This window comes from Chrysochloris asiatica, unplaced genomic scaffold, assembly GCF_000296735.1.
Source record: "Chrysochloris asiatica unplaced genomic scaffold, ChrAsi1.0 scaffold00387, whole genome shotgun sequence".
Classification (NCBI taxonomy): Eukaryota; Metazoa; Chordata; class Mammalia; order Afrosoricida; family Chrysochloridae; genus Chrysochloris; species Chrysochloris asiatica.
Genome location: NW_006408905.1, coordinates 1,469,859 through 1,479,723, shown reverse-complemented (window position 1 = coordinate 1,479,723; position 9,865 = coordinate 1,469,859).

Genomic DNA, 9,865 nt, shown 5'->3' with positions numbered 1-9,865 from the left:
ATCTATGTATAGGTTCCTCATGAGCACAATAAGTGTTGAAGAATAGTCATTCTTCCCAAAGTTATCCATAGTTTGTTATGATCCACACAGTCAAATGGAAAGAAGCACAAGTAAACATATTTCTTATATTCTCTTTTAGTCAAGATGCATTGATGTAATCAATGATAACCTTAGTTCCATGTACTCTTCTGAATGTAATTTGAACTTGTGGCAACTCTCTGTTGATGTAGTGATGCAATAATTTTAAATTATCTACAGCAAAAATGTACTTGCATGTGATATTGATGCTATTATTCAATGATTTCCACATTCCATTGGGTCACATTTCTTTGGAATGGTACAACAGACCAGTATATTACTGTGAGAGATTGTCTGAAACTATCCACTGATCACAGAGACATATTTAAACATACTTCGTTTGGAACAAACCCATGCATGTATGAACTGGAATCTTAGTAGAAATATTTTTTGGGAACTCTGTTGGTCATACATTTCTCCGAGTCTCTCTATAACTGGATCAAAAACATCAAACTCAGGATATCTCTTCAAGGCAGTGCTGTAATCTTAATCAGGAAGCCAAAATATATAAACAATCAGATTAGCCCTGACTTAATTATAACCATTTAAAGCCAGTCAGTGATACATTCTAAATTCCTGTCATTGTGAGATGCATAGTTGTTATTGTTAAGTGCCATCAAGTCAATTCTGATGTATAGGAACCCTATATAGAGTTTCCCGGCTATAAATCTTGGCAGGAACAGAACACCTCATCCTTTGCCCACAGAGCAGCTGGTGGGCTCGAACTGCCAACCTTGTTGTTCACAACCAGTGATTATTTTACAGAGCCACAGCACTCTCAAGATATGAAATGTTGCTATTAAATTACTTGCCTGCAATGTTTGCCACCTTTGATGTTTTTAACTTAAAATATCATAACCAAAACCAAAACCAATTGTTGTTGACTTGATTCAACTCATGAGTAAAATAGCATATGTTACTTAAAGTTGACAATGAAGAACACTATTCATTAAATAAAATTAGGACTATGAGTGTGTTTGTGACAAGATAAAGCATAATTATAGTACAATTCAAGATGAATCCCTGTTGGATCATAAATCCCATCCGTTTCCTGGATTTTACATTCGCCCAAAGAAATTCCTTTGAAACTAGGATTTACTGTCAGTGGTCAAAACTGAAATGCTCAGATTTACTTTTGTGCTCTTCAAATAAGCATGATTCTTCAAACAGGCCAAAAATCTTTGGTTGGCCAATGATAGATGAACAACATCAGGGAAAAATCAGCATCTGTTTTCATCTCTTTGTTATGTCATTATTCTTGAGACACTGCCAGGTTCCTCTTAAGGGCCCACCATATAATATTGAATTTCTCCATCTGCTTTAGGAGCAGTTGAGATGCACACTTTAAATTAAAGCACAGAAAGCTACATTTTTGTTTTATATGGTATAGGAATGATAGACTTGTGTGTTTAAATCAAGGAATTTTCTGAGTGGCAAGGCTTTATTTTTCTGAAGTAGTAAAACACAATATAGTAGAAAATCAGCAGTAAGATTAGTACGTTAATATCACATTGTGCCAGCCCTGAGGGAGAGTTGGCAAAGTATGACAGTACTGGCTGCAAAATATTCATAAATCATTTTATCTTATAATCAAGTAGAACAGGATCAGAAACCACATTTAAAAAGCAGTGAAATGATTCTGGTTGTGGACTTTTAAAAGTATTTCTAGAAGGACGTAAGCATAAGTAAAATGAACATAACATCTCAAAGTTTCAAGCTTTTCAAATTTCTGAGATTGAAAAAAAATAAAGTCTATCCAGTTTAGCAAAGAAAAACATGCTTCAAATTTGCAGCTGGTTGTCGCACAGGGCGTTTTCAAAAGACAACTGACTCTAGTTTATCATGATTTTAGCTGATGCAGGAACACAGAATAAGATGTAATTTAGTCATCCAGCTAAGGCATTTGAAGCTTTTTTAATGTATCAGGGAACTCCTCTTCCTTCATCAAGAAATTAGTAACTGCTCTTATTTTATTTTCAACAGTACAGAAATTAAGTGCTTACTTTTTAACTCTTTTCATTGTATAAATACCTCAAAATGTTTTTGATAGCTTTAGACTACTTTCAATGTTTTACTAAAATTGTTCCTCTTGCACATTACTCAGCTGAACATCTTGCACAAGGTCTAACCAAAACTATTTTCACATGTGTAAAATCACATGAAATTGCCAAATTTATAAGACAAAAACCAAGCAAGTATCAGCAATCTTAGACTGCTCGACATAATACTTAGGAGTAGAATTGCTGACTCACTTCAGAATTACTGGATTTTACCAAATTGCTCCCCAAAATAACTTTGTTATTTCCATTTTCTTTATCAAGAGTATTCAACGAAAGTTTCATTTCCTTGCAGTCTTCCCTGAAAAATGTCTACTCATCTCTCTACTGAAGAAGTGTTTGTTCACATAACTCCCTTTCTTTCTGTTTTGTGTCTAAGTAATAGGCTTTCTAAATTCATCATTTGTTTCATACACTAGACTATGGCAATCTTGTACTTTCCTGAAACAGTTTAAAAATTCTAAAACTTAGAGCAAACAAACAAAAGTGTATCTGTATAACTGGGAAGAATGTCCAGCAAACCAAGGTTGGAACTGAGAATTCAGATGATGATAACACAAATTCTACAGAGGGGCCTTCAAAGAGTTTGTAGAAAATTCCATTACCTTCCAATTCCATTTCCCCATGAATTTTGCAAAGGTTTCTCATCTAAGTATCTTAGCTTGAGTCATTTCCTCAGTCATGTGGGTTATTATTACCTCTTCTCCATGACCAACGTACCTGTTTTGAATGTTCAGATCCAATTTTTCTTTTTGAAGGTTAATTTCACTCTCCCAGGTTATGAATGAACGTAAAGATAACACAGAACTGGGCAACATTTCATTTTGTTATACATAAGTGCTATATGAGTCAGTCAACTCAGAGCAACTACCAACAACAAAGTCAGACTCCTCTGTTTCCTACAGCAGTTAGAGCAACATATGCAGGTGGCATGCTTCTGTTACAGCTGTCTGTCTGACTGTGTGTGGGGCTTACACAGGTAAGAAGAAGATTAACACTAAGATCCTAATGTCCTGGATTTAAAGCCTGATTTGCTTTGGGTTGTTGAACATCACTTCCTCCAGGAAGTCATCCTTCATTTTTGAAGTCTGAGATAATTACTCATCCTTATTGATTCTCCAGACACCAGATGTCTAAAAGGCCCATTGCATGTAACTCACTCCTGAAGCTTAGTACCTTCACATTAAATAGAAGGCTAAGAAATAGATGTCCTCCCACGCTGACTGCATCCCATCATTCTAGTGCTGGACTTTCAACAAGGAACATGATGGACAAACCCTTTCCTCGTGGAATTTACATTCTGATTAAAGGAGATAGATAATAAACATATAATCCAGTAAATATATAATGTGCTATGTCATGATAAGTGCTGTGGAAAAGTAAACTGTTGAATCATTGATAAACTGAATCATTAAATGTCTTATTCAGTGTTACTTTACAAATTTTCAATTACATAAGAGTAGCGAATGAAAGGATCTATATTTTTCATTTCTGAATTATTTGTAGCTAGTATCTGGGACCTGTTGCTGCTAGCGGCCATAGAGATGACCCTAACTAATAGCCAACTCAAGCACAACAAGATTGAACCATTGTAATTAACAGGGTTTTCATTTGCTGAATCTTGGAAACAAATAAACAGGCTTTATTCCTAATCCATTTTAGTCTGGAAGCTTTACCACAACCCATTCAACATGACAGGAATAGTCAAGCTTCTAAAGGCAGGCAAGATGTGTCTGCACTCTAGGAGATCTGACCAAAAAGAGAGACACAATGGAAAGGATTAACAAGTTCATATGATATCTATGACCTGATCCATGTAGACAATTCTGTATTACTACAGTCATGGTACTATACTTATCACTAGTTTTATTGTTGTTTAGAGAGTATTGTCCATTCAAGTGTGAGACTAAAACTCTTAGTATATAAAAAGTCACAAATTCAAAACATGTAATAGTAATCCCAACTTATGTTGTTGTTGTTAAGTGCCGTCAAGTCGCTTCTGACTCATAGCGACTTATTAGAAAGAAGCTTTTAGAAAATTGAAAATTGCTTTGTTGAAAATGTTCTGCTGAAGAATGTATTCTCAATCAGGACTTTCCACCTGCTCATTCTATGAGGGTACCAAGGGCTGTCCTACAGATTTTTACTGGGAAGTCTTACACCTTATGTACCCTACAATCCAGCCCTTGCCCTTTCAAAATTCCATTTGTTCCCTAAACTCAAATTATTTCAGTCCCTTAAGAATGCCAAAGCTGCTGCTTTGATGCTGCATAAAGCAAAGAATGCATATAATTTTTCAGTGAAGGGCTAGAGAGATGGAAATACCACGCTCCTAAGTGTGTACACCTCAATGGAGGTTATATCAAGAAGCACTAGTCTCCACATTTTGCTATTTTTATTTAATTGATTGAGTAGCAATCCTTTTTTGAGCCACCCTCTGTGTTATCATGAATGTACTTGATATGGCTTTTCCATCTTAATTCTTTTTTATCTCCTACTAACTGATTGGCTAGGACCATACCAATAGGATGCAGAGGATGAATGTCAGGATCGATTAGTTTTGCCAACCCTCCAGGTTTAAAAGGTGTCACCTCAGGAGCAGAAACAGATGATCCCAGGACCATCAAGACAGAAGTGACATTAGCAGAGAGCCTGAGGTCCCTACCTGGAAAACCTGCAACACGGAGAGACAAAGCAGCTACAGGATTCCTAGTCATTGGGCTGATTAAAGGTGAGTGCCTACATGCAGGAGGCTAGCTTGCAGACATTTCCCCTTGGGCATTTACACACTGGCTAAAGGAGCTTTGTAAGACTTGCGTGAGCAGGGCAGGGGCTGAGGGGGCTACCTGGCTGAGAGGTCAAAGACTAGAGCAAGGTGTGCCTGCAGTACAGCAGAGCAGAGGTGTTCCTAATTGAAGAACTGCTACATTCTGAGTTGTTTCTCAACCGGAATTGTATCCTATTTACTACCCTAATAAACCCCATAATTGTGAGTATTGCCTATGAGTTCTGCATGGCTATTGTAAGGGATTATCAGAACAAAATGTGAAGTAGAGTATGCTTGTGGGAGAGATGGTAGATGTCAGAGTAGAGTGATGAAGATTGAAAAGTAGAGGCATGTCAAATCTCTTTTTCATAAGAACTGGTTTTAGGCTGATTGTGAATTTCATTCTTCTTCCCTCTTGTGAAACCAGAGGAAGTCAGACACAGCCTCCATCCAATTCATGCACACTTGTATATACATCTTTGAAAAAAAATTGTATTTTTGATATATATTGTAAATCACTTTCAGTCTTGCATCACTAGTTGTCACCAGGGCTACTTTAGCACACTGTGAAAAAAAAAATATCACTGTTATTATTGACCTCATTTTGAAAGAAAACATTTTTTTCCACTTCTCTGAATGTGACTGTCTAAATTAAAATCGTAAATATTTACAAAATAATTTTGTTGAAATTAATATCATTAATAAGAAAGAAAATACCAATTACAATGATAAAATATTTAGCTAACATTTCTGACTACTTAACCATTGAGCATTAACATTTCTGAGTACTTAACAAAAAACTACACATGATTGCTGCTGTTGTTAGCTGCCCTGGTCTCCATTCCAACTCATGGTGACCCCATGTGTACAGAGGTGAACTGCTCTACTGGTGCAGTGTGGTAGGATAAGCACTGGGATGCTAACTGCAAGGTCAGTGGGTCAAACCCATCAATCACTCCTTGAGACTCTTATATAGGGTCGGTATGAGTCAGAACAGACTCAATGACACTTACAACAATAACAACATCATGTTTTCAAAGAAGTAGATAACAGATCCTGTCTTCTGAGATCCCTCTGGTTGGGGTTTGGACCACAAATCTTTAATTCCTGTTCATAACTGTTTGTTCCACCCAGAGTTCATTAATTTGATAAAGATTTAAAATTATGAGCTCCATTTGTATGTATATTCTATGGAATATTCAAAATATATTATCCAAAAACATGTATATCGTCATATACATTCTATAGCTTTATAGAATAGGGAACAAAACTGGCTATACTGTTTTTAAACAACTCTTTTTTATTGGTAGTTATTATAAGATATAGACTTTAGATTTTTTCTAAACCATCTAAGCACTAAATCTAAAAACAAAACATCAAACACTAGAGCTAATAAACATTTGGCAGTGCTATGTATGCATTTATTAATAGTATAAACTGTCATATGCTTTTTTAAAAATAAAAGCACCTCACAACTTCTTGGAAGAAAAGACATTAGCATCACCATTCTTATTCCAGTTATATAGGTAGTGGAATAGGACAGTTAAGATCACAAGGCATATTGTCACTTAATGGAAAAAAAAGACTAAAATGCCAAACAATTTTCTTCTGCCCCTACTCATCTTAATCCTTCAACAAAGCTGCAAATCAAACAGACCTCCCATAACCCTATTATTTAGTTTTTAAGTGCTGACAAGTCAGTTCTGACTCATAGCAACCTTCTATAGAGTGTCCAAGGAGCAACTGGCACCTTTGAACCACTGACCTTAAGGTTAGGAGTCCAGTGCTTATCCAACACTGCTACCCTTGTTGTTGAGTGCCGTTGAGTCAGTTCCAACTCATAGCGACCCTGCATAGGGTTTCTGAGGAGCAGCTGGTTAGCTTGAACCACCGGCCTTGCAATTCAAATGGCTTTGCAGTCTGGTGCATTAACCCACAACACCGCACCAGGACTCTGAACACAGTGCCTCTCTTGTTGTTGTTGCCAAGTGCCATTGAGTCACTTCTGACCTGTAGCAACCCTATATAGGGTTTCCAAGGAGCAGTTGGTGAGCTTGAATTGCCAACCTTGCAGTTCAAAATCTGCTTCCCTGTATACCCCATCCTGATGATAAGAAATGGAGAAGACACTAATGATACGGAGTTCCTACAATGTACCAATGCACACTGGCTGTTTACCCAAATTGTACAATTTTAGAGGTTTCCAATATAATAGAACCTGGACCATATGACACTATGCTCGTACTTGAGCACTCTATGCCTCAGCCACTCCCTTTATTAGGATGAATTATATAAAATTATTATTATAAGATCAAAGATAATCAAATATCAACAAATTGTTTAAGTTCCACCAAAAACTAGAGGAACTGGTTAGGTTTATCACATATGATAGTTGTCTGTCTGAGATAATTCACCGAAAGTAGAATACAGAGTAAGAACCAATCCATGTCAATTATTATTATCACTCTTACTAGACAGGAAATGGGTGGTTCTAGAATGGGAACTCAGATCTGAAACTCCAAAGTCATTGTTGTCTCTCCTGTTTCATTCTGGCAGCCATGGTCTCTGAAACTGCCAGTAATATCCAAGCTTCTCTCTTCAGAAAAATTAACATAATGTCAATCCTGCTTCCTAGGGACATTTTATAAATGAAAGTAACACTGATTTAATATCTATTAAATGACCTTTGTTTCTTTTTTACTGTTTTTCCATGATGGATTAGTCCCCTGGAGTCTCTACTTGCCAAATGGTACCCTAGTGTCCTGAAAGAGTTAAGGCAGCTTGTACATTTGCATAATTTACAACTAGGGATTAACTGAGGGATTTAGAGAATCTGGTTCAGTAGGGCATTTAGAAATCCATTAACATTCATTTGTCCCTTATACTCTTCCTGGTTATGTCCACAACCTAAAAACATAAAAAAATGCATTTTCAGAAGTAAAGTAAAAAATAAGGGAGAACTGATATACTTTCACATCTGCAACTGTAGAATCTTTAAGTCACCCCCATTGTTAGAGACTATTGCTTTAAACACCGAAATTTATTCATACATTCACATTAGGCAGTTAATTGAACAGAATAGAAGTTGCTATGGAAACAGTGTGGTATGCCCTAGTAGTTAGTGAGGAAATGAACACTACTAATTATCACCAAATGTATGATATTTCTGCTTTTGTACAGTATAGTTTTTAATGTACAATCTGTTTAATGAGCAGAAAGTTGTTCTCCCACAATGCAAAGGGTGGAAAAGGACTTAAAATAGATCATTAAATCCTCAGGTGTGAATCTGCAAATTTTACTGAAATAAAGCAATGAAAGACTGTCTTTCTCCCATATATCTTAATAAGGATGGGCCACTTATTGAAGCTTATAACCTTAAATATAAGCACTTAAGACAGAAAGAAAATCCTGCCAAGAAACAAAAATTCTGTTTTTCTTCATTTCATTAAAATATTTCACACACCCAATTAACCTCAAATACATTTATGGAATGCTTTATATAGGCAAGGTATTGAGGAGAGACAGTGACTGTGGTCAGAGGGACATAATTTAATTTGCCACAATGCCATTTCTATTAGGTTTCATAAAAGATTTACAAAAAAGCAAGCAATTACAAGCATAAAAAGGAAAATTAAGACTCACCCAGGAGGCTGAAGAAAGTATAACCCTCCTGGAATGGAACAGTAAGATGTATCGACAATGATCCAGAATTTCTTCACCATGAGTAAGAAGATTCTGGAATGTGTGGCCTGCTGTTCACACTTTTACTCTCCAGAGCAACTGAAAGAGAATCTGGCTATAGCTTCACTTCTCTATCTAATCTTTATGTTGTTTTTGTTAACTGCCGTCAAGTCGGTTCCGACCCATAGCGACCCTGTACAGGGTTTCCGAGGGTGTAAATCTTTACTGGAATAGAAAGCCTCATCTTTCTCCTGCAGAGTGGCTGGTAGTTTCAAACCACTGACCTTAAGCCCGATTCGTAATCACTATGTTACCAGAGCTCCTTATACGCTACTTTATGTAGGAAAGTTGAATTCTGGAATCCACCATATAGTTCTTGATTGTTGTCTGCCTCTTCTTGTTGCTTCTAAATCCCCTTATGCTAAATCTATGAAATCTCTTCCAACATCTACTCTTGCAATCATTATTGCAGTACTTTGGTTCCAACTCAGAATTCCTTAAAAACCCCTTGATTAGACCAGGATGGCAATTCGGAGGTGACTGGAAATTGGCAAGTGGTATTGTTTACAAAAGCCTGCCAAAGACCCAACCTCTAACTAGAGCTTAGAGTAAAGCATCCAGCTGATATGGATAGGGGTAAGCAACTAAAATGTGGGGGCAATAAAGGCACAAAGTGACTGGCTTACAAGGTTTCAAGAGGGAGTTTAGTTTAAGAGTGTAGGGAAAGAAAGGGTCCCCACTGAATACTTTTCATCTTATCTCGATAGGTCAGGTTAAAAGAGATGGGGATAAGATTCTTAAAATTCAACAATGAGTAATTGTTATCATGACTAATTGTGAATCTCACAATTGTAAAGGTAGAAATTTTGTAACAAAAATAGGGGAGTGGTTAATCTTACAGTTCAGAAACAAAGGACCCTAGGGCCATCGAGGGAGAAGAGCATAAGTGGAATGTGAGACTTTATCCAGAGAAGTAGTGATGCCAGAGATGGAGGCAGAGATGGGGACACGGAGAGAGGGAGCAGCTGAGGACTCCAGATTCATGTGAAGAAATAGCAGCCAGGAGGCAGACTTGCAGAATGTGCCCTTTGGAGGTGTAAATTATTATATATGCCTGAGTGTTTAAAAAAAAAAAAAACCTAGCATGAATAGAGAGAAATACTGGTAACTGATGGTACATGGTGGGAATTATAATCATTATAATGAAATAAGGTGTATGATTTGTTGAATGTAAAACTGATGATCTGTCCTATAAACTTTTACTCAATCCACAATAAAAACC